This window comes from Manis pentadactyla, chromosome 14 (assembly GCF_030020395.1).
Source record: "Manis pentadactyla isolate mManPen7 chromosome 14, mManPen7.hap1, whole genome shotgun sequence".
Lineage (NCBI taxonomy): Eukaryota > Metazoa > Chordata > Mammalia > Pholidota > Manidae > Manis > Manis pentadactyla.
In genome coordinates, this window is record NC_080032.1 from 37,280,019 (window position 1) to 37,307,260 (window position 27,242).

The following is a 27,242-nucleotide window of genomic DNA, read 5'->3' on the forward strand; positions in this document are numbered from 1 at the left end:
CTCAACATAATTGTCTCCAATTATACAACCCCAAATTCTGAAGGAATACAGAATAAATTATAATAACACTAAAACCAGAAGAGAATGAACTATAATAGCCCTGTAAAACAAGGCTACGACCTTAAGGAATGAGAAATTTAATCAAAGAAGGACTAAAGATCATTGAGGAAAATGAAGAAACCACAGCCCAAACTACAAGCAGAAGTAAACTGCAAACCATGGGCAGAAGGGTGGGGATGGGGGGCAAGGAGGCAATTTCAGGGATATTCAAAGTTTAGTAGTATAAAGCAGCTATGAGAGACAGGAGAGAATCCTCGGGCAATGACATTAGGAACAGTCAGACAGGTGGATCTCCATCCTCTACCAGTGCCAAGCAAGGAAGTGGATGTAGACAAGTAAGCCAAAACTCAGAACAATGCTGGGCAAAAAGATATGAACAGGAAATCCTCACATCCAACATCAGTTTGACATACCCTTCTCAGCAGCAAGTCATGATTCTCACTCCCACAATCACTAGACACAACACCACTGTAGTATTTTTAGACAGACTTGAACTAACACAAAAATAAGCACATATCCAAAAATCAAACATTTGAGAAAAGTAGGCAATATGAAAAGTAAGCATCAGTATCAACAAAAGGAAGAACAAATACCATTGGAAACAGAAATAAGAATCTTTTCAGAGGGCTAAGACAAGCTACTGTAGCCTATGGGGTAGTAATAAAACAGAGGCTAAGAGTATGCAGGTGTTAGAATACTGGCTGCATTTGAGTATCTCAGTTCCACACTTACTACCTATGTCATGCATGTTGGCTGAGCAAATGATTATTGTTCTCTGTGTTCTAATTTCCTCATCTATAAAAGAGGAGTAACAATAGTATCTATGTCATAAGGTAGCCAGGATGAATGAGTAAACAACATGTCTCTAAAGCACTTGGAGGCCACTGCTACTATAATTATGAAATAATGACTTATGATAAAATAACTAAGTTTTTGAGTGCCAAAAATGATTGTCAAGATAAACAAAGACTAAATAATAAAAAGGACAAAAATGAAAAGCAAATTAGAATAAAATAGAAAATAATCTGAGGACTGTTATCAGCAAGATGTTGTAATAGGAGATAACAGCCTTCATCTCCCCCAACAAACAACAGTTAACAGCTATCCATTAAGGAAAATAGCCCGTGGAGGGCTCAAGAGTACAGTTAAGACCACAGAGCAGCACAGTGGCACAAAAACTGGAGAATAACCACACAGAAAAGATCATTAGGGAAAAAGGCTTAGCTGAGACATCTGGAGACAGGAACAAAGAAGAGCAGAGGCCATCAGTATCAGCCACGTGATGGGTGCCGCAGCAGTCCCCACAGTCTGCTCTGTGGAGAACCTAGACAGGCTTTTCCATTGAGGACCTTAAGAGCCCCCAAGACAGCCACAGATTCCTTGCAGCCTTCACAAAGAAGGACCCTGCAGTGTTCACTGGCACAGACCCCAAGTGGCCTGCTTCTCACCAGGATAACTGTAGTGTTTATCACTTAGGTAACCAAAAGCCATTGCTGCCTGGAACAAAAGCCCAAACCCTGGGGAGAGAGGTGCTACTCCACCATCAAAAAGAAGGAGCTGCTCTTTCACTGTCCAAGGACCAGGGCTGCCATACCTCTCTAATCCCGTAAGTGATCTGGATCCCAATGCCATTACTGCTCTGTGAGTGCTTGCACTTCAGACCCTGGCTCCATCGCTGCTTCTTGTGTGCCTGCACTCTGATCCCTCCCTAGCCCCATGGCTAATCCATGAGTGCCCATACTCCAGTCCCTGGCTCCATGGCTACTCCATGGGCACCCATCAGTACCATCACTAGGAGGGAGCCTGTGAACTGGACCTGGTGCCAAGAGAGATTCCCTTGGCCATGACAATCCTCTGTGGGAGAAGAGATAAGGAGGTCTCACCAGCCCTGAGGACACTTATAGCCTTGGCCATTGAGGACCCTTGCAATCTTCACTGATACTAACTTCAGCTGTCAGAGCAGCAGGGACTACACCTCTGGTTCTTCTCTGGTGCAAAAACTGCTGCAGCCTATCCAGCCAGCATGCTCTTCATACCCACAAATGGTCTTTCCCCACCAACACCAGTCCATCAGATGGGCAGACATCAATGCAAGGCTACAAGAAACTTGAAAAAAAAAATCAAGGAAACATGGTACCACCAAAGGAACTTAATAATTTTTCAGTAACTGGCCACAAAGAAATAGATCTATGAATTGCTTGACAAAAATTTCAAAATTATTGTTTTAAGCAACTTGAGCAAGTTAAAAGACAACCCAGACAGACAATGAAATCTGATCAAAATGAAAAGTTCAGTAGAAAGACAGAAATCATAAAAAAAGAACCAAAGGGAAACACTGGAACTGATAAATACAGTGACTCAATGAATGAAATGAAAAATGCAGGAGAGAACATCAAAAGCAGACTTAAACAAAGAAAGACTAAAATCTGTGAACTAGAAGACAGGTTACTTGAAATTAGCAAGGTAATGGGGGAAAAAATTTAAAAAAGTGAAAAATAGCCTACATTAATTATGGGACATTATCAAGGGAAACAAGACTTGCATTATGAGAGTCTTAAAAGAGGAGGTAGATAAGACAGGCACAGTCGCAGGGGGGCCATCAGGTGAGAAATTGGGGATCAACAGAGGTGAGGCTTAGAACCTCACCCCCCCCTGTTCTGAGAGAAATCTTCTGCATACGTGGATGTTTTATTGCCCTGGTCTAGCTTGGATTAACACATAGTCTACAGGCACACACCTGATCATCTACATTTACTCTCTTACAACACTAAACTATGTTTTCTACCTTTATCTTGTATCTACCTACCACTTCAGCATTTTATTAAAAATAATAATAATAAAGAGAGAAATGTAGTATCCACACATAAATCAAGTATAAAAACCAAATGAGTATTCATATTTGAACTGACTGTTTAGAGTTCATAATGCATGAGCAAAACTGAAAGTTTCTGTGATGACTGCCCTTGTACTGTTCACTATGTAACTTATTCATTATGTAAGAATTTGTTCTCCATGTAAGAACTTGTTTGTTATGCCTCAGAAGATTGGAGACTGACGAAAATTAGGCTTGGGGTGGATTAATGATTGTGCATTGAGCATTGACTCCCCTATACAGAATTTTATTGTCGTTAACAATCATTTGATCAATAAATATGAGAGATGCCCTCAAAAAAAAAAAAAAAGGACAGACTTCCAATGGTAAAATAAATAAGTAACCGGGATGTAATGTATAGCATAAGGAATATAGTCAAGATAATGTAACAGCTTGGTAGGGTGATAGCTGGAACCTCGAATTATGTATATAAATGTTCTACCACTGTGTTGTACACTTGAAACTAATGTAATGTAATACTGTGCGTCAACTACCCTTCAATAAAAAAATAATTATTAAAAAAAAAAAAAAAAAAGAGGAGGTAGAAAGCTTATTTATAGAAATCATGGCTCAAAACTTTCCAAATCCAGGAAGAGATATGGACAGACATTCAGGCATGTGAAATACACAGGTCCCCATACGTATTTAACCCATAGTAAGATTTCACCTAGAGACATTATAGCTGTCAAAAATCTAAGAAACAAATCTGTAGGCAGCAAGAGAAAAGAAACATTTCATACATGAGAACCCATATAAGATTATCAGAGAAGTTCTCAGCAAAAACCTTGTATACCAGCCTGGTATGATATGGAAAAAAGCTGCCAACCAAGAATACTTTACCTAGCAAAGCAAGCTGTCCTTCATAAAAGACTTTCCCAGACCAAAAAAATCTTAAATTCATCACTTCTAAATCTGCCTTACAAGAAACACTAAAGGAAGTTCTTCAAGCTGAAATGAAAGGACAGTAGTTAATAATATAAAAACACACAAGTATAAAACTTATTGTTAAGATAAGAACATCATCAAATTCAGAATATTCTAGGACTGTAATGGTGTGTAAATCACTTAACTAGTATAAAGGCTGAAAGACAAAAGTACTAAAAATATCTATAGCTACAATAATTTGTTAAAACATACACTATAAGATGTAAATTGTGACATCTGTAACATAAAATGGTGTGGATGTAAAAGATATATTTTGCATGTGATTGAAGTTATCAGCTTTAAGTTAATATGGCTGTTATGGCTATAAGCTCTTTTACGTAAACCTACAGGTAGCCACAAAGCAAAACCTATAGTAGATACACAATGATAAAAAGAATCAAAGAATACCACTAGGAAATCATTAAATTACTAAGGAAGACAGCATGAAGAATGGAACAAAGGAACTACAAAATAGCCAGAAAACTATGAACAAGATGACAATAGTCTTTACCTATCAATAATTACTTTAAATGTAAATAGATTAATTTAAAAAAAAACTATATTAAAACTAAGATCCAAATATATGCTGCCTAAAAAGAGACTCAGTTCAGCTTTAAGAGCACAACAAAAGCTGCAAGTGAAGGGATGGGAAAAGAAAAATAAAAGGCATCCAAGTTGAGAATAACTAGGCAGATGACACAATCTTCTACAGAAAACCTTAAAGACTCTACCAAATATGGATTCCACAAAGTTGCAGGACACAAAATCAACATTCAAAAATCTATTGCATTTCTATACACTAAATATGAACTATCTGAAAGAGAAATTAAGAATCCAATCCCATTTACAATATCAAAAGTCAATAAAATATTTAGGAATATATTTAACAAAGGTTAAAAACTTGTATACTGCAAACTGTAAGACACTAATGAAAGAAGATGCAAACAAATGGAAAGATATTCCATGTTCTTGGATTGAAGGACTAATATTGTTAAAATGTCCATACTACCCCAAGTAATCTATAGATTCAGTGCAATCCCTCATAAAAATTCCAATGGCATTTTTCTCAATAGAAAAAAATAAACAAAAATTCATATGGAACTGAAAAAGACAAACAATCTTGAGAAAGAAGAAAGCAGGAAGCATTACACTTCCTGATTTCAAACTATAGCTTTAGTAACCAAAACAGTATGGCACTGGCATAAATAAGAGACAGACAGAGAAAGAGAAAGACATAGACAGAGAGCCCTGGAGCAGAATACAGAGTTAAGAAATAAACCCATACATATACCGTTGACTAATCTTTGGCAAGGATGACAAGAACAAATAATGGAGAAAGGATAGTCTTCTAATTAATGGTATTATTAATTGTATATTACATAATAAAATTGGACCCTTATCTTACACTATACACAAAAATTAACTTGAAATGGATTATAGACTTACATGTAAGAACTGAAACCATGAAACTCCTAGAAGAAAATAAAGAGAAAAAGTTCCCTGACATTGGCCTTGGCAATGATTTTTCTTTTTTGGATATAACACTGAAAACACAGGCAACAAAAGCAAAAATAAACAAGTGGGATTATATCAAACTAAAAAGCTTCTGTACAGCACAGGAAACCAACAAAATGAAAAAGAAAACCGGAATGAGAGAATATATTTGCAAGCCATTTATCTAACAAAGGAGTGAATATCTAAATTACAAAAGGAACTCTCCCACTCAATAGCAAAAGACAAAAAACACAAATAATCCAATTAAAAAAAACAGATCTGAATAGACATTTTTCCAAAGATATACAAATGTCCAACAGGAAAAGGTGCTGAACACTAATAATTACCAGGGAAATGCAAATCAAAACCACAATAAGATACACCTCTCACCTGTCAGGATGGCTATTATGAAAAAGACAAGAGGTAACAAATGTTGTCAAGAATGTGGAAAGGGAGCCCTTAAATACAACTGGTGGGAATGTAAACTGGTACAGCCATTATAGAAAACAGTATAGACGTTCCCCCCCGAATTAAAATAGAACTACCATAAGATCCAGCAATCCTATTCCTGGGCATATGTCTGGAGGAAATTAAATCAGTAACTGGAAGAGATATCTGCACTCCGATGTTCTGCAGCAATATTCATAGTCAGGGTATGGAAACAACCAAAGTGTTTGTTGACAGATGAATGGATAAGGAAAATGTATATATTATATGTATATATTATTATACATATATAAAATGGAGTATTATTTGGCCATAAAGCAGAAGAAAATCTTGCCATTTGCTATTTGTGATAACACAGATGAAACTGGAGGGCATTAAGCTAAGTGAATAAGCCAGACAAAGAAAAATATTGTATGCTATTGCTTATATGTGGACTTTTAAAAAAAGTTTAACTCAGAAACAGAGTACAATATAGGTTGCCAGGGGATGGAGAATGGGACAAATTGGGAGATTTGGTCAAAGTGTAAACTGTCAGTTAAAACAAGTTATAAGGATTTAAATTAAATTTAACCTATAATTTAAAGTTCAAAGAGTAAACTTCCAGTTAGACCATCACTAAGTTTTAAGCATAGTGATTATAGTTAGGAATACTGTGTTTATACTTGAAATTTGCTGAAGAGTAGATCTTGAGTTCTCACCGAAAAAAAATTAAAATAATTTTCATTTTAATTGTGAGGTAATGGACATGTTAAATTATGATAATCATTTCTGCAATGTCTTATGTGTATCAAATTATCATGCAATATACTTTAAAAATATATAACATTAATTTTATCTCAATAAAGCATCAGAACTTAAGAAGAGAAAGCCCTCCCATAAAAAGGTATTTTAAACCCTTAACCTTTGTGCCTTGAATAAAGTAGAATCTCAACTTAAAAGGAATCTACAAGTCAAGAAGTTTTAACACTGAAAGTAAGGTCCCAACCCTTGGACTAACCGTTAACAGCAAAACCAGAAATAGCTGAGAGGGACTCAAATGAGCTCACAACAAACAGAAACTATAGGAGGTAAAGAACCATATTTTATCAGAAATCAAGTACACAACAGGAAAAGTTAATATTCCCAAAAGTTGTGAAAGTATAATTTTAATGAAAGAAGCCTAGTATTTCAGGAAGAATCAAGGTTTTAAATTTAAACATAGTTTTTCACTTAAACTGACTCCAAGAGATTGTTTTAAAAACTAAGAAAGATGAGATTATAACTTAATAATCAAAGTTTTTTATGCAATACTTTTAACTTCTTATTTTACCAAATTCTCAAATCTCTCCCTCTGCTGAATTACTCTTATCCTTTGGCTTTTATAATTACTGCCTCCTGATTTTCACCACATATCTTCACCATTTTCTGTTTTCTGTAGCACCTTCCTCTACCCAAGACCTTCTTATTAACTCCCCAAGAGATGTCATTAACAACTGGGTCTTCAATTACTAGTTATGTCTAGAATTTGCCAATGTTATCTCTCTGCCTATATGTTTCTTTTCCTGTGCAGGTAACAAAGATACCTCAAACTCAACATCCAACTAAACTCATGATCAGACTCCTTCCTACCAACCCCCAAGACAAATACATACACTGCTTTTAGTGTTCTTGGCCACCTAAATTGAAGAAACTAAGAATCTGTCATCTCTCAAATCCTATACACAAATCATAATCAAGTTGTCATTTTACTTAAATATCTCTGAAATTTGTCCACACTTCCTAATCCGATACTAGTACTCTAATCCAAACTATCTTTTAACTAGATTACTGCAGTAGTCCTTAACTCCTCTCCTACATCCATTTTGCCAACCTCGTACACACCTTTTCAAAATGCACGTGTTCATAGTGCAACCCTCTGCTGAACTATTCAAAGGCTTAAACCTCTTAAAATTAAAGGAAGTATTTCATGCAACTAATAGGGAGAAAAAAACAGCAGCTGCAGTACTTGTTTCAGACAAAATAGACTTCAAAACAAAGAAAGTAACAAGAGACAAAGAAGGACATTACATAATGATAAAGGGGTCAATCCAACAAGAAGATATAACCATTATAAATATCTATGCTCCCAACACAGGAGCTCCTACATATGTGAAACAAATACTAACAGAATTGAAGGGGGAAATACAATGCAATGCATTCATTTTAGGAGACTTCAACACATCACTCACTCCAAAGGACAGATCTGGTTGAAAATAAGTAAAGAGACAGAGGCACTGAACATATTAGAACAGATGGATCTGATGGCCATCTACAGAACACACCATCGAAAAGCAACAGGATACACACTCTTCTCAAGTGCACATGGAATATTTTCAAGAATAGATTATATACTAGGCCACAAAAAGAGCCTCAGTAAATTCAAAAAGATTGAAATTGTACCAACCAGCTTCTCAGACCACAAACGTAGGAAACTAGAAATAAATTACACAAAATAAAACCGAAAGAGCCCACAAACAGATGGCAGCTTAATAACATGCTTCAAAATAATCAATGGATCAATGACCAAATAAAAACAGAGATCAAGCAATATATGGAGACAAATGACAACAATAATTCAATACTGCAAAATTTGTGGGACACAGTGCAGGCTGTGCTAAGAGGGAAGTATATTGCAATACAGGCCTATCCCAGGAAAGAAGAACAATCCCAAATGAACAGTCTAAGCTCACAATTAACGAAACTAGAAAAGGAAGAACAAATGAGGCCCAAAGTCAGTAAAAGGAGGGACATAATAAAGATTACAGCATAAATAAATAAAATTGAGAATAAAACAACAGAAAGAATCAGTGGAAGCAGGAGCAGGTTCTTTGAGAAAATAAACAAAACAAAATAGATAACCCCCTAGCTAGACTTACCAAGAAAAAAAGAGAATCTACATACAACAACAGAATCAGAAATGAGAAAGGAAAAATCACTATGAACACCATAGAAATATAAAGAATTATTAGAGAATACTATGAAAAATTAAATGCTAACCAACTGGACAACCTAGAAGAAATGGACAACTTTCTAGAAAAATACAACCTTCCAAGGTTTCTCCCAGGAAGAAACAGAAAATCTGAACAGACCAATTACCAGCAAGGAAATTGAATTGGTAATCAAAAAACTACCTAAGAACAAAATCCCTGGATCAGATGGTTTCACTGCTGAATTTTATCAAACATTTAGTGAAGACCTAATACCCATCCTCCCTAAAGTTTTCCAAAAAGTAGAAGAGGAGGGAATATTCCCAAACTCATTCTATGAGGACAACATCACTCTAATACCAAAACCAGGCAAAGACACCACAAAAAAAGAAATCTACAGACCAACATCCCTAATGAACATCGATGCAAAAGTACTCAAACAAAATATCAGCAAACCAAATTCAAAAATACATCAAAAAGATCATCCACCATGATCAAGTGGGATTCATCCCGGGGATGCAAGGATGGTACAGTATTAGAAAATCCATCAACATCATCCACCACATCAACAAAAAGAAGGACAAAAGCCACATGATCATCTCCATAGATGCTGAAAAAGCATTCGACAAAATTCAACATCCACTCATGATAAAAACTCTCAACAAAATGGGTATAGAGGGCAAGTACCTCAACATAATAAAGGCCATATATGACAAACCAACAGCTAACATTATACTTAACAGCGAGAAGCTGAAAGCTTTTCCTTTAAGATCAGGAACAAGACAAGGAATGCCCACTCTCCCACCCCTATTCAACATAGTACTGGAGGTCCTAGCCACAGCAATCAGACAACACAAAGAAATAAAAGGCATCCAGATTGGCAAGAGAGAAGTTAAACTGTCCCTGTGTGCAGATGACATGGTATTGTATATAAAAAACCCTAAAGAATCCACTCCAAAACTACTATATCTAATATCTGAATTCAGCAAATTTGCAGGATACAAAATTAATACACAGAAATCTGTTGCATTCCTATGCAATAACAATGAACTAGCAGAAAGAGAAACCAGGAAAACAATTCCATTCACAGTTGCATCAAAAATAATAAAATACCTAGAAATAAACCTGACCAAGGAAGTGAAAGACCTATATGAGACACTCATGAGAGAAATTAAGATACCAATAAATGGAAACACATTCCATGCTCATGGACAGGAAGAATTAACATTGTCAAAATGGCCATCCAGCCTAAAGCAATCTACAGATTCAATGCAATTCCTATCAAAATACCAACAGCATTCTTCAACAAACTAGAACAAGTAGTTCTAAAATTCTTATGGAACCACAAAAGACCTCAAGTACCCGAAGCAATTCTGAGAAGGAAGAATAAAGCAGGGAGGGATTATGCTCCCTGACTTCAGCTCTACTACAAAGCCACAGTGATCAAGACAATTTGGTACTGGCACAAGAACAGACTCATAGACCAATGGAACAGACTAGAGAGCCCAGCTATAAACCCAAGCATATATGGTCAATTAATATATCATAAAGGAGCTATGGACATACAATGGGGAAATGATACACTTTTCAACAGCTGGTGTTGGCAAAACTGGACAGCTACATGCAAGAGAATGAAACTGGATTATTGTTTAACCCCATACACAAAAGTAAACTCAAAATGGATCAAAGACCTTCATGAAACCATAAAACTCTTACAAGAAAACATAGGCAAAAATCTCTTGCATATAAACATGAGCAACTTTTTCCTGAATGCATCTCCTGAGGCAAGGAAAACAAAATAAAAAATGAACAAATGGAAGTACATCATGTTAAAATGCTTCTGTACAGAAAAGGGTACTATCAGCAGAACAAAAAGGCATCCTACAGTTCGGGAGAATACATTTGTAAATGACATATCTGACAAGGGGTTAACATCCAAAATATATAAAGAACTCAAACGCCTCAACACCCAAAATGCAAATAACCCTGTTAAAAAGTGGGCAGAGGATATGAACAGATCCTACTCCAAAGAAGAAATTCAGATGACCAACAGGCACATGAAAAGATGCTCCACATTGCTAATTATCAGGGAAATGCAAATTAAAACCAAATTACAATGAGATATCACCTCACACCGTTAGAATGGCCAACATAGAAAAGAATAGGAACAAATGTTGGCGAGGATGTGGAGAAAGGGGCACCCTCCTACACTGCTGGTGGGAATGTTAACTAGTTCAACCATTGTGGAAAGCAGTATGGAAGTTCCTCAAAAAACTAAAAATAGAAATACCATTTGACCCAGGAATTCCACTCCTAGGAATTTACCCTAAGAATGCAGGAGCCCAGTTTCAAAAAGACATGTGCACCCCTATGTTTATAGCAGCACTATTTACAGTAGCCAAGAAATGGAAGCAACCTAAGTGTCCATCAGTAGATGAATGGATAAAGAAGATGTACATATACACAATGGAGTATTATTCAGCCATTAAGAAGAAAACAAATCCTACCCATTGCAACAACATGGATGGAGCTAGAGGGTATTATGCTCAGTGAAATAAGCCAGGTGGAGAAAGACAAGTACCAAATGATTTCACTCATCTGTGGAGCATAAGAACAAAGCAAAGACTGAAGGAACACATAGCAGCAGACTCACAAGACCCAAGAATGGATTAACAGTTGCCAAAGGGAAAGGGACAGGGGGGTGGGGGTGGGGGTGGGTGGGAAGGGAGGGAGAAGGGGAATAAGGAGCATTACAATTAGCACACATAATGTAGTGGGGGATGGGGGGCACAGCGAAAGCAGTATAGCACAGAGAAGACAAGTAGTGATTCTATAGCATCTTACTACGCTGATGGACAGTGACTGTAATGGGGTATGTGGTGGGGACTTGATATTGGTAGGAATCTAGTAACCAATGTTGCTCATATAATTGTTTATTAATGATATGAAAATTAAAAAAATGCTTTCCCAGTTTGGAATATATGCAGGTATGAAAAAAAAATTAAAGGGAAGGAACCTCTACTTCTTCACATAATCAAAGTCACACATACTCGAGTTCTTACATAACCCTACTGTCACCTCACACCTTACTTTCCTCCTTTTTTCCATATACAGTAGTTCCCCCCTTTATCTGTGGGAAATATGTTCCAAACTCTACATATACTATGCTTTTTCCTACACACTCACTTATGAGAAAGTTTAACTTATAAATTAGGCCCAGTAAGAGATTAAAAATAACAAATGATAAAACAGAACAATCATAACATAATGTAATCAAAGTTATGTAAATGTGGTCTCTCTCTCAAAGTCATCTTATTGTACTGTACTCACCCTTCTTTTTGTGATGATGTGAGATAATAAAATGCTCACATAATGAGGTGAAGTGAGATGAATGATTTAAGCATTGTGATGTGAGCTAGGCTACTACTGATCTTCGGACAATATATTGTCAGGAGGAGGATCATCTGCTTCCAGACCTTGATTAACCATGGGTAACTGAAACGGTGGAAAGCAAACCACAGTACTCATCCTTCAGTCCCTCTGTCTCAGGATCTTCGGACTGCTAATTCCCTCCCACTGTACCACTAATTTCTCCCCTTTTAACCGAATAACTCACCCTTCAAATGTCACATTTCTAAGGGATGCTGGGTACTTATCTTTCTAGCGCTTGTCACAATGCAATTGCACATTAGTTTACTTGGTTAATATTTACCTCAGTAGATAAATACTCCCATGAGGACATCACTGTGCTTACAACATGTAGCACAGAGTAGCCCTCAAATATTTGTTGAATGAATAACTGATTTCATAAATTTTTTAAATGAAGATGAGATACAATCAAGATAGCTTTCCAAATAGCTACCTAATGTCAATTTTAAATGGCAGCCCCAAAGTTAAAGACTAACACCACCTAATTTATACTTCCTGATATTCAAGCCTGAAGGCAGAACTAAACAGTTAAAACAGTCAAGCAAGATTATTAAGATTCTATTGAAAACCTAGTCAAATTATTTAAAAACTAAACATCCATGTAATTAAAATGTGTCTACTTTTGTTTTATACCAGGATCAAGTCACTCCAGGTATGCAAGGCCCTCACAACTCCCTTAGCGATTCCTACATACCCATTCTCTTTGATCTTCAGTTAACTTCCTCCTGCCTGAAAAATGCCATTGTTTCTCCATCCTACTTTTTGGCTCACCTTCCAACCCATCACTACAAATATTCTGAATGCCCTCATGGTCCTCTCTTATCTCCTGGAAGTGAAATAACAGGGCTGTAAAGGTAACACACTCTTATTTCTTGGGGCTCTTTCAATGTAACAGCAGTCACTATTTTTAGACCCATAACACAGTACCCCCTTTTTCTCCCCTCTCCGCATATGATACACCACTCAACTTACCAGCCCTGTGTGATAGCTACATTAACTGAGTATACAAATAAATGACTTCTTGTTGCTTAGCAGCATTACCAACACTTAGGATTATCAAACTTTAATTTTTGTAATAATGATGACTGTGTGTTGACATTTTCTTATAGTTTTGATTTGCATTTCTATAGTGTCTCCTGATGTTGTACACTTTTCATGTACTTATTGGCCATTAAAATTTCCTTTTTGGTAAAGGGTGTACTGAAGTACTTTGCATATTTTTTTCTTGGTGATTTGAATAAGTTCTTTCTATGCTTGGATACTATTCTTTTGCCAGTGTAGAGATTGTAAACTTCTCTTATTCTGTGGCTTCTCTTTTCACTCATAATGTTATTTTTTAACAAACAGAAATTTTTGACATAAACCTAATTTATCAATTTTTTCCTGGTTAGAAAAGTCCTTTGCTACACCAAGATCATAGGATATTATTTTTTTCTTCATGAAAACTTACAGTTTAAACTTACTTATTTAGATCCTTAATATGTCTGAAGTTGATTATGGTTAAGAAATAAGTGGTTCAACTTTTTTATTTTCTCCCCATAAATAATTGTTCCCACATCATTTCTTGAAATAATTATCTTTTCTCCATTGCTCTAAAGTCCCACCTCTGTCATATATTAAGGGTTCATTAACGTGTATATCTATTTTTGCATTTCATTCTGTTCACGTGGTCTTTATGTCTATCTTTGTACCAAAATATTCAACTTTTATTATGAGAGCATTAAATTAAATCTTGGCATCTGGCAGAACATTTGTTAAGTGCTTTTTATTTTGTGCCTCTGCATTTCCATATAAACTTTAAAATAAACTTGTCAATTCCACCAAGAAAACAACAACAAAAATGTGGGGTTTTGACTGAAAGTTCATTAACTCCACACATCAATTTGGAAGGATTAACATCAACTCATCAACTATTCCATAAATACAATTATCTCCTTCATATAGGTCTTCTTAATGTCACTCCAGAAAATGTATAATTTCACCTTAGAGTCTTGCGCATTTTTGCTTAGATTCATTCCCATCTCTAATGGTATCTTCATTTATTTTTAAAAATCTGTTTAACATATTGACAGGAATCTCTTGATATTTTTACATTAACTTTGTGACCAGAAACCTTGCAAATGCTTATTAATTATAATAATTTATGGCTAGACTCCTTCAGACTTTAAATTTAAAAATCAATAAACATCCCTGTGACAATATTAAAAAGAGACAGATATCTCAAAGACTACTTGACAAACTTCAGGTTTTTAAAGCTCTGTTGTAAGAGGTAATATTTTGTTTCCATCTCATTCTATCCTATTATCATCTCTTATAACTGACAATCTTTTCAATTAGTAGAAACTACAGATAACAAATATTAATTTCATTCACAGTTAAGAACTTAATTGAAATAGTTAAGATATATAATATGAAAATCCAAGATCAAATAAGTTACTTCACTGCATTTGAACTTTAAAGACACGGAACCTTTATTCCAATAAAATCTTCATGAAAAATAAAATCATTTTTTAAATAGACATTTAAGCTCAAATTCATAACATTTTATTTACAATCAGTAAGAACAAATTCTTTCAGTGAACTAAGAATCTTTAACTTGAGGTTACATATCCTAAGTTTCAAAGATGCTAACCACGTCATCTAATTTATTTGGGTATTATTTTGGTTCACAAAATTGTAAAATTTTTGACTCATAGATATGAGTCAAAGAGTAATGATTTAAAAAACTTTTTCCTTGCTGTTAAAGATAGTGTACAATTAAATGATACATAAGTTTGTTCAAAGATAACAAAATTTTGATTCAAGATTGAATAATATATAGTTGTTTTTCTTCATTACATGTGTCTGTACACAAAGCTAAATTTATAACATTCCATGACCCTGTGTTTCAGTTTCAGTTGTTACTACAAGTAAAAGCTGATTATTTTCTTCTATGTGAATTCCCAAAATACCTCAGTTGGTGTATTAAAAACCCAATCCAAACTGAAGAGCCGTTTTTCCAAAGAAGACATACAAATGGTATAGGTACATGGAAAGGTGCTCAACATCCCTAATCATCAGGGAAACGTAAACCAAAACCAAAATGAGATACCATCTCACAACTGGCAGAATGGCTATTATTAAAGTCAAGAAATAACAAGTGTTGGTTGGGGAGGACATGGAATAAAGAGAATCCTTGTGCACTATCGCTGGCAATGTAAATTGGTACAGCTATTATGGAAAACAGTGTGAAGGTCCCAGAAAAAAATAAAAATAGAACTACCATATGATCCAGCAATTCTACTTTTGGGTATTTATCTGAAGGAAACAAAACCACTATTTCAAAATAATATCTGCAGTCCCATATTCACTGCAGCATAGCCAAGGAATGGAAACAATTTAAGTGTTTTTGATAAATGAAAAGATAAAAAAAATGTGGCATACACATATGTATATGTACACACATATATACAAACACACACAGTGGAAAATCATTCAGACACAAAGAAGGAAATCCTGCCATTTGTGAATATAAGGATGGGCCTTGAAGGCATTATGCTAAATGAAACAAGTCAGAGAAATACAAATACTGTATCATATCATTTACATGTGGAATCTAAAAGAAAACCAAACTCAGATACAGAAAACAGACTGGTGGTCACCCAAGAGTAAGGGGTGGGAGAAAAGGGTGAAAGTGGTCAAATGTACAAACATCCAGTTATAAGGTAAAAAGTCCTGGGGATCTTATGTATAGCACGGTGACTATAGTTAACAACACAATTTTGTGTATTTGAAAGTTGCTAAGAGAGTAGATCTTAAAAGTTCTCACCTAAAGAAAAAAAAAATTGTAACCAGGTGTGGTGACAGACATTAAATAAATTTAACATGGTAATCATTTTGTAATATATACATATCAAAATCATTATGTTGTATACCTAAAACGAATGCATTATTGTATGTTAATTTATCTCATTTAAAAGAAAGGAGAAAAAAACAAAACAAAATCCAATCCAAAACAAATATAAAAGGCATTTGGATTGACCACACAACTATTCTTATGTTCTATTACAGTAAATAAACTGAAAATTAAATGTGTCTATCGACCTTTAGTTTCTCCTTCTGACTGAGCAATTTTAGTGTGGTCTTTCTCAGCTCTGGTTCATATACATAGAAACCCACCACAGCCATGCATTTTTATTGTCCCTTCGTCACATCATCTTCTCAAGCCTGAAATTCATTCTTGAGGAAACCTTCTCTAATATTCCATCCTACCCTCCCTAGTTCACTTTGTGCTTTGAAAACATGATGTTATAAACTCTACTCTAGTTCACCTCACAATGGAATTATCTATTCTTAGTGATTTTTGTATCCGTGGAGTATATGTATCATTGTATATGTTCCTGGAACTTCACTCATGATGCTCAATTAATGTTTAGTTAATTCTCCTTTTTGGTATACCAGTAATTGAGTAGTAACAAAGACTTAAATTTTTGTCTTCTATTAAACTCAAGCAATTATATGCACAAAAGCAATCTTCAAATTTAGGATTTCAATTTACATATTAAAAAAACATTTTTTAAGCTGGATGATTGGAAGGATCCATTAAGATAGACCCTAAATTGATAACTGTTGAAGCTGAGTGATGTATACATGAAAGTTCACTATAAAATTAGCTCTATTTTCATGTATGTTTGAAGTTTTCCATAATACAGTGGTGTGTGGAGTTTACACATACACACACACGTATATATGCAACTGCAAAATTTACATACACATAGATATACTATTTACAAAATCATATATATGATGAACATAACATATATATGTAAACTTTATGATGGAAAATTTCACTCACACACTCACTCTCATACATACAAATTAGTTTTCCCCAAAGTAAAAGTAGGTTAGCTGACTGAGAAATGATACATTAAAAGTTAGAGGAGTCAGGAATTCCACTTCTAGGAATTTACCCTATGAATGCAGCACTCCAGTTTGAAAAAGACAGATGCACCCCTATGTTTATCGCTGCACTATTTACAATAGCCAAGATATGGAAGCAACCTAAATGTCCATCAGTAGATGAATGGATAAAGAAGATGTGGTACATGTACACAATGGAATATTACTCAGCTATAAGAAAAAAACAGATCCTACCATTTGCAACAACATGGATGGAGCTAGAGGGTATTATGCTCAGTGAAATAAGCCAGGCGGAAAAAGACAAGTACCAAATGATTTCACTCATATGTGGAGTATAAGAACAAAAGAAAACTGAAGGAACAAAACAGCAGCAGAAGCACAGAACCCAAGAAATGGACTAACAGTTACCAAAGGGAAAGGGACTGGGGAGGACGGGTGGGAAGGGAGGGATAAGGGCAGGAAAAAAAGAAAGGGGGCATTACGATTAACATGTATAGTGTGTGGGGGGGCATGGGGAGGGCTGTGCAACACAGAGAAGACAAGTAGTGATTTTACAGCATCTTACTATGTTGATGGACAGTGACTGTGAACGGGTATGTGGGGGGGACTTAGTGAGGGGGGGAGCCTAGTGAACATAATGTCCTTCATGTAATTGTAGATTAATGATACAAAAAAAAAAAAAAAAAAAGTTAGGAGTCATCAAAATAAAACAACCAAAAGAAATACAAGTGGTAAAATGACATTTATTTTAAAATAGTTGGGGAACAGTATCAGATTTTTACATCTATCTCTTATTAACATTGTCAGAGCAACTTTCAGCATTTTAATTTCAACAAAAGGATTTTTTATGAAACAAGTGACAAAATAATTATTAAATACAGATGGTAGCTATATGAGCTTCATTATGGTTCTCTCTACTTTTGATTTAACATTTTCATAAAAGTTTTAAAACAATAAATTAATGCCTACCCCAAATTCCCTCAGAACCACCCTGTAATGTAATGAGAAAAACTCATTAAAAGAGAAACAGTAATTTTCAGATGGATGTTTCCCAGTTTTGCAAAAAGGCTTTTACTATTTCCCAATAACAAGCAACCAACTGGTGAAAAGCAAAATGGAATTTTTACACTTGATAAAGGAGAGAAATAACCGTATTATAAACTAAGGGAGATTTTAGTGCCTTATCTTTACAATGATTCTGTTTTCTTCTGCAGTGTTTATTAGTAAGACCCAATGTATCCTTTGGCTATTCAAAGACACTGCATTTATAACTGCCTCTCCCTATACCTATTGGAAACAATGAAAAATAACAAGATAGGAATAAAGAACTTGCTTGTGGAAGCACACATCTGTTGTCTTTTTAAAAATCCTTGTAAATCCCAGTTTATTTCTTCTTCATCCTAACAAACTCTTCAAAAGCTAAGAAAAGTTTATGTGCTTCATTTAGGGAGAAGAGACTACTTCCTAAAGTAGCAACATGAGGTTACATGATGGAATTGTATTTATGGAAGAATGGTTATACTTCTTGGGTTCTAGTAAAAAACATTAGTACAATACTGTTTTCAAAACATTACAGCTTAAACAGAAATTTATGAGCTGATTTAAGGCTTATCCAACATATCCTGTATTGTTTCCATAGTAAAACAAATACTAAGTACCACCCCATTTGCAAACTAGGACTGCCTTTATAAACAAGGAGGGAAAGTCATTAGGAGCTGCCTGTTTTCCTTCAGCGGGTTGGAAACCTAACTACTAGATACATTTACTTTTACATTTGTTATTCCCACCTTATATCATATTGGAATACCTGGTATATACTCAAAACAGCAACAACAATGAAATTTCATGACTGTGTAGTGAAACCAAACACCACAACAATCCTTTAACTGCAAATGTTTAAAAAAATTATGCCTCAGCCGTAAAATGAATTTAAGGCTTTTCTATCTTCAAGAAGCCTTTGAAATGCGAAAGGGTTTTTTATGTTTAATAAGCATTTTCAGTTCTCGATAAAACTATGGCACTGGATCAGAAAAAAAATTAATGTAATTGGAAAATGTCTAAGAGTAAACTGAGTGGAAGGACAGCGTATTGTTAGCCTTAATGTTAATGACCAACCTGAAAGCACCTAAGACCTCTGCCATCAGTTTTTGAAACATAACATATCGTGTGTGTAGAATTTGAACCAGACAAGTTGAGAAATAAAGATTCTACTTTATATAGCTAAGGAAGTAAAAGAGAAAGTTCTAATCCAAAGACATGGGCTAAAGCCAGGGCTGAAAGTATAACAAGTTTCCTAAAGACCAGTTTTCTCCTTTTTTCTCTAAACCATGTTATGTCTCTAAAACTATCTACCAAGTACAAACAGACATAATTAAACCTTTAATTAAGGTTTGTTATTTGCTGTTCTCTGAGGAAGGAGGGGAAGGCTATGTTGCTTTTTCTTAATACTGGCATTAAAATGACTGTCTCAAAATAAATGCCTACTATAATTCCTACGCTTTTTCACTTCTATATTACATTCTTAACAGAGATCCAAAACTAACACATTTTTTCATGAACACAGTAAGAAAGCAGGCTTTACAGAATAGATCTGAACTAGGAAGTAACCAGGCTAAAAAACAGAAGGAATGGGAGACAAACATGTCCCACATCACACAAATGCACTGAAGACAACACAAGTCTAGTTTAGCTTAGCCTTTGCAAATAAGATATAAGAAACAGAAGAATCAATCAGAAAGGGAAAGGAGGAAAGAATCAAGACAGAGCAAGAAGCTTAGATCAATGATGGTGATAAAGAACAGTAAATACAAGTAATAAACGAAGGCCAGAGAAAAGGCAGGGCAAAAGTGAAGGGAGGTGGTGGAACACCACACCAAGTATTATTACCACATGTTAAAAGATCCCTTACGACTGAAGCCTTGAATCACCCTAGTGTTTTAATTTGCTTTGAGTTGAGATACTAGCTTAACTAAATTCAGGTTTCTATCAAAAATAAGGATACATGGACTCCAAGTGAGGGCTCAGGGTTGTCTCTACAGATAAAGCCTCAATTTAACAGCATGACTTTCAAAGCCTCCCCAAAACAAGACACTGGAATAGTATGTCTCTTAAGGTAGCTATTCTACATTGGGCATTAGTAGGTTTTCATTTTTAAAAGGCAAAAAAAAAGATTATTTTTAAAATTTTTGATTGTCCAATACATACCAGGTTTCTGTTCGGCACAAGGAATAGAGCAGTGAAAAAAAACAGGCAAAGTCTCTGCTTCCATGAAACTTAAGTACAATAAATACCAACCAGATAATTACAGATGGTATGGAGTCTTATGACACTTGTGTCATCTTTAAGGATGGGAGTAGCCAACCATTCAAAGTGGGGGAAGAGTGTTGTGTCTTCCTAGGTAGGGAAACTATCAAGTGCCCAGACCTTGACTTGGGAGAGCTTAGTGTGTTTTAAGGAAGAGAAAGGTGCCCAAGAAGGGGCGTGGCACAGAGCCATGTTTGGAGCACTATTTATCTATGTTTTTTAAAAAACAGTTAACAACTAACTGTCAGGTATTATGATAAGAATAGTTTTTATTTAATCATCACACACAAAAAGAACCTTTAGGCAAGACACAGTACTATGCCCCATCTATAGATGATAAGACTAAGGCACAAAGATGTTACATAACTTAACCAAAGTCATACTGCCATTGATCCACACAATGGGGTCAAAATGGGATTTGAATGAGGCAGCTTTGACTCTGGTGCCTACATTCTTGAGCATGTTCACAAGAGGATTCCAAACAGCAATACAGTAGAGCAATAAATGCCAGTAATCATTTGCATCATCTTCTGGGTACTGTGAACAGTAAGAGTGGATTTCAAAACAGTTCCTTGTACTTCAGGAATTCCAAAAAGCACCTCTGGGACTACCTTTCTGCCAGGAGTAAAGCACACACTTTGAAGAGTGAGATATACAGTTCTGAAGGAAAAGGGTACCATCCTACTTAATCCACATTTATCTGTTTATATATTAGGCTCTTGTATAAACTTTTATTTGAAGAAAGGGCTTAAAAGCTACAAGGGTTCAAAAGTGTTTGAAAAACACTGGTATACATTCAAAATTATATAAGCAAAAACCATTAGCATATCTCTCTGTTAAGATGTGCCAAGATATAACTTAGAAGCTCATACCCTTTCTTAAGTTACTTTGGAAACAAAAGGACAGAGAAATCTAGTATGTCTATTGATTACATCATTTCAGATTTCAACTCTTTGGTACAGATATTATCTCTTAAACCTTCATAGCCAGAAGAGCCACTACCTTGAATTTTGCCAATCATTCTGCCAGAGAGAAAAGAGAACTTCGGAGGATCCAGCACAGCAAATTCCCAGCTGAGAAGAAATACACGTCATTTATACTCTCAATTCACTGGCCAGTAATAGTCACGTGGTCCTACCAATGTGCTCAGAAGACAGGGAAACTAGATGTTGATGAACAACACTAATGCTATCATATGTGTCACACTGTTTTGTAGATAAAGCAAAATGCTTTGGTTTGCACAATATGATTCCTATTTATGCCAAAAACTTAAAAGGTTATATATGCATGTATATTTACATAAATATTTCAAGGATTATATATCCTTCGAAGAAATCCTACCAAGCCACACAAGATATTAGCAGATTATGCTTCATTCTTTGATTTTTAAAAAAATTCTTAGTTAAAATATTTTTCTTTAAAGGGGAGAAAAAAGAGAAAAAAAAGATCCTAGACAAAGAAAAAAGTCATAGCCAGAGACTTGTATTGCTTGATTAACACCAACCATTCATCCCCACCTTATAAGCCTTACATATAATCTATAAAATGCTTTTTTACCAAATCCTCCAACAAGTATTACTCTCACAATGGTAATACAAAGCAAATGGTCCCATCTCTCCCTCGAATCTCTTTCCTTCTTGGCACCTTATGCTTCTTTTATTAACCAATTCAACCACTGTCAGTCTCCAGATAACCAAACACTTCTTAGTAAGCTATAATTTCTAATCTTTACTCCCTCAAGGCCTATTTCTTATCTTATAAAGGTATGTGTAAGCAGGAGTACACTTTACTTTCTAAGAGTCTTTTTTACATAAAAGTCTATTTTTCCTCTTCCACCCAAAACAGGATTCTGTTACCGAGGCCCCCCTTCCCACCATAGACAAGCCTACCACCATTAATGTTAAAGATCTACTTTGGGAGAATGTCTAAAAATGACATGAAAATAGTGTCTGCTATCCTTTGTGTGATCAATGTATCAAAAAGAAAGGAGAAAGAATGGGGAAGGATTTTTCCTCCCACAGAAATTTTCCTTTATGCTTTCAAAACTCTGTTCGTATGGTATAAACAGTGAACAAGGAATTTCCATTCGATGTAAAAAGGTTAATAATACACATTTATACATGGATAAAAAACTTATCTGGTAGAAAGCAAAGCCTCAATTCTCTTGAAAACAAAGAATGCAAAATTTGCAGATGTATTAATAGGTTAATTCTATTATTTCTATTGCCCTTTATTATATCTTCCAAGACATATACATCTTTTGTTAATAATTATTAACATAATCATCTATCAGTATTTTGATTTGAACAAATCACTCAAGAGATTTAAAGTTTAACAATTAGTTCTGAATCTCTTCTTCCTGTTACCAAGTATTCACTAATTTCCTAAGAATTTCAATATGGTTGTTTCTCTTCCTTTACTGAACTTAAAAATCACATTTTACTCTTCATACCATTTTTCCTGAAACCTTTAAACAGTCTTTTTACTAACAAGTGAGAAAATTATTCATACACCCATTTACAAGAAGTCTACATACTTTGTCTAGTTATTTTCTTTCTGAAGAAAAAAATGCCAAAAATTTGTAGAGGTAGGAAATTTGTAGTTCCTTTTAGCTTTCACTCTTAGATCATTCAAGTCATGTATCACACTATCTAAAAGTAGAGTCTCCACCCTAATGGAAGCAACGGAAGATCCTCTCTCCATTACATACCTGTAATACCGCTTTCAGTCTCTTTTCTCTCTAGCATTAGTCTAGGTCTCCCATAAGATAAGACTTTGTTTTTCTGACTTACCCTCATGAACACTTAGGATATATACTAGTCAATACTCTCAAGATTAAATTTGCTATGCTTGATCTCTACAGATTATTTTCCAGCAAATAAAATTCTGAAAAACTAAAATTCTCAGAAAATATCAAGTTCTTTCAATAATGTATCTTATTCTCTTTGAGAGAAAGCACAGTATCTCCACACCAATATTGTGAACTGTGCCTTCAACTGGAACCCTAGAGGTTTTTATAGCTCAGGGCAACACAAAGGGACAGATGAGTGGTATGCCTTCCCTCTGTAAAATGAGAGATAGACGGCTCAATGAGAGATGGGAAGAAAATTAGGACGATGCCTAAACCTCAGTTTTTCAGAGGAAGTACATAAAGAAGCTGAGAATTGATTCTCTTACAAGTGCCCACACCCCTAAATCCCTTGGATGAAAAAATCTTTGAGTAAGATATAAATGCAGATTTTCTTAGTCATTATGCTCCAAACATTGATATTCCAAATCAAGGCTTGGTCTATGTTGTTCTCTCTTCACCATTACCCCTCCTCTTTTTCCTGATCCATCCCCTCAACTTTGACTGTAACATATGATTCTCAAGTACACAATTCTTTTTTCTAAATTCTAAAACCATACATTGAATAGCCTACTTGAATACCAACCCAGATGTCTCCAGAGGCACATAATATACAACATACCTACAAGTGAACTAATTTTTTACTCTGCCCTCCACTCTTAAAGTTGCTCTTAGTTAAAATGTTACCATTATCACAGGTATCTGGGAATCATATTAGACTCCCCACTCTCTAAACCCAGTTCTTAAAATTCCCCTAATTAAATCCCTCTTCATGGCATCCAGACTATTTCACTTGCCTCCTCACAGACTTCCTAGCTTCCAATATTCACTTCTTACCTCCCAATCTACCCTCCACACAACAATTTTCTCTATAAAATGAACTATTAACTGTACTAATATTTCAGCTGTTTCCCACTACAGGGTAAAGTCCTGATGTTTTTAAGACTCCCTTTCCATCCCCATTCTGAAAGGGCTCCTCCCTACTTCTCTCTCACCATACATTACCAAATTTCTGGTTCTTCCGTAAATATGTACTGTTCATGCCTTTACCTATACACAAGCTGTTTTTGTTGCCTGAAGAGCAAATCCACCTTCCATATCTTCCTGCACCTATCTTTCAAGACCTAATTCAATATACCTCCCCCTAAGCCTTAACTATCTTTTTGAAATTAAGAGTTGGCACTCCATTCTTGATGCCTCTAAATATCCATGTTTCTCACTATACCCCAGCCACAGTGGCTTACTTTTTGTCCCTTCAACATGCCAAGCTTGTTCTTGCTTGAAGGAAAGTTCTTAACGGAAATCTTCACAAGGCTAGCTAACTCCTTATCATTCTGATCTTAGATGAAATATCACCTGCACTCTGCATTTTACCTCTTTCAAACCAACATACTTAATAGCATTGACTTACTATTAGGCTCCATTGTATGTGAGTAATAAAAACAAATATTGAACATTAAATGAGTGATTATGATTTGTATACTGCTCTAAGTACCTTTTTTTGTATTCACTCGTTATCTTCATGACAACTTGAGATGGGCTGTCATTCATCATTTACAGATGGGAAGACAAACACACAAAAAATTATTTTGTTCAGTCACTCAGCTAATGAACAGCAAACCAGGAGTCTCTATCACATGATTTGGTCTCCAGTCAAAGATGAATGAATCCATCTTCTTACCCCTAGCACCAAGCACAGTGCCTGGCTTATAGTAAGTTCAATAAATGTTTGTTAAAGTGCCTCTGCACATTTTATATATGACCCAATTTTAAAACATTTTTCCACAAATGTCCACTGTATAAAGTGATTTAGTGCTATATGAGGTTATAAGTTGTATAAAATGTTTTAACTCTCATCCTAAGGTAAACTGTTCTTTCTCCAAAAATAGAAGGTAGAAGGTAATGAAAACAGTGTAACTGGTTTAATTGAACTTTCATTGTGTGAGTGCCCATATACTTTTAGTCAATGTATTTGGGTCCTTCTTTATGTTCTGGTCTCTGAAGTCTTTCAAATCCTCAACCCTTTGTATCACTCATAAAACCACTCAGTATTGTATACAGAAATGAAAAACATCTGCTGTAGCCAAACGTATTTGTTCTACTTAAAAAAATAAAAAATTCTGATTAAGTGTTTAACTGCCACAATTACCTATCTCAGAACTTGTGATGGCCCGATCCTAAAACTATCCACACCATGTTTCTCACTATATCCCAGTCACAGGGACCTAATTTTTGTCCCTTCAACACGCCAAGCTTGTTCTTGCTTGAAGGAAAGTTTTTAACTGAAATCTTCACAAGGCTAGCTAACTCCTTGTCATTATGATCTTAGATGAGATATCACCTCAAAAAGGCCTTTTTCACTTCTGCATTTTTACTTGTAGTTCCACAGTCACATCCCAGACACTAGCTATCATATTATTTTTTTCATAGCCTTTTTATCACTAACTAAATTATCTAGATCTTTTTCCTTGTTTATGTGTTTGCTTGCTAGAAAATATACTCCATTTCAAGAGACACTCTATATATTCAAAACACTTGGTACTGTGCCTGGCACACAGTTATCACACAATAAATACTTGTTAAATGGCTTGAATGTTGAAGATACCATTAGTACTGAAACATTCGCTCTGTAATATAGTTCAGATATGCAATCAAAGCCTAGTTTAAAAAAGAGATTCTTTTAAAAATTCTAAGATGTATAAGACATCTTAAATCACTTTCTTGTTATACAAAAACATACAATAAAATAAAATAAAGATAAAGGACAGATTAAGTATAGCTACTAATAGAGCTGAGACAGGAGTATTGCCTTGTTGAATAAGCCCACCTGCCATCTCAGAGAGAACTAGGTTTCATCTTACTTAGGCTACAAGCATTTTCTGGAGAACTCTTCAGCAAGCCACAGTCCCACCTTTTCTCTGACCTATGCCCCTCAAAAGTCCACCAAAAAGCCTGGCCATAAAAAGCCTCTTAGCCTGTAAGAGATGCCTTCTTTGTTCTGCTCGCCAGAACAGAGAGATCCCTCAAAGGTTTAGCAATAAATTTGCTTGGACTGTTGAGTTTGCACCCCTTCATTTCCTTTTAGGTACTATACATTCAAAACTAGATAAAAATGTACAAAAATGTAGATCATGAGGGTCTGTGAGTTCAAACTTTTAATATGACTTCATTTCCCAGCAACTAAAGACAAAAAAGAGGCATGAGAGCAGAGAGGCATGAGAGCAGACTCACAGAACCCAAGAATGGACTAACAGTTACCAAGGGGAAAGGGACTGGGGAGGGTGGCTGGGAAGGGAGGGAGAAGGGGAATAAGGGGCATTATGATTAGCACACATAATGTAGGGGGGGCACAGGAAGGCAGTATAGCACAGAGAAGACAAGTAGTGATTCTATAGCATCTTACTACACTGACAGACAGTGACAGTAATGGGGTATGTGGTGGGAACTTGAGAATGGGGGGAATCTAGTAACCACAATGTTGCTCAAGTGATTGTATATTAATAATAACAAAATAAAAAAAGAGAGAGAGAGGCATAAGTAATGTAACTCACAACAGAAAGGATAAGAAATGTCATTTTCCCAATCAAATTAAATTTTGATTGTAAGTATATCAACATGACAGTATTTTTAAACTAAAACAGATACAGATATGAAAACAGTCACTTTAACATGAATTTTCTTAAAATACGAAGTTTATCCTAATACTGGCTAGTTTTTTTTGCAAGAAATCATGCGAATTTATCTTTTTACAGGTTTTTATAGCTAGGTACCACCTCAATGGTAACAACAAGATTAGAAATAGGAGAATCAGGGCAGAGTAAGTTAACAGGTGACAGGATATGCATGCAGCCAATAGTTCTATATTTTGATATTCCTCAACATCATGCTTAAGAAGTGTTTATTTTCCCCATAAAAATGGTATTACAATTGAGAACAAGAATTTCTGACCAGAGATTCCATAACAAAAATTAGCTTTACTAAAGGAAATAGTTCTTCAACATTCTTAAACCTTCGTCTGAGA

The 27,242-nt window shown here is 35.3% G+C and overlaps 1 protein-coding gene across 2 annotated transcripts in view; it reads right to left on the reverse strand.

Moving 5' to 3' along the window:
- The window catches only part of STT3B (STT3 oligosaccharyltransferase complex catalytic subunit B), a 113,704-nt gene that overhangs the window by 57,580 nt on the left and 28,882 nt on the right, over positions 1–27,242 (reverse strand). The gene's annotated exons all lie outside the window — the stretch shown is intronic.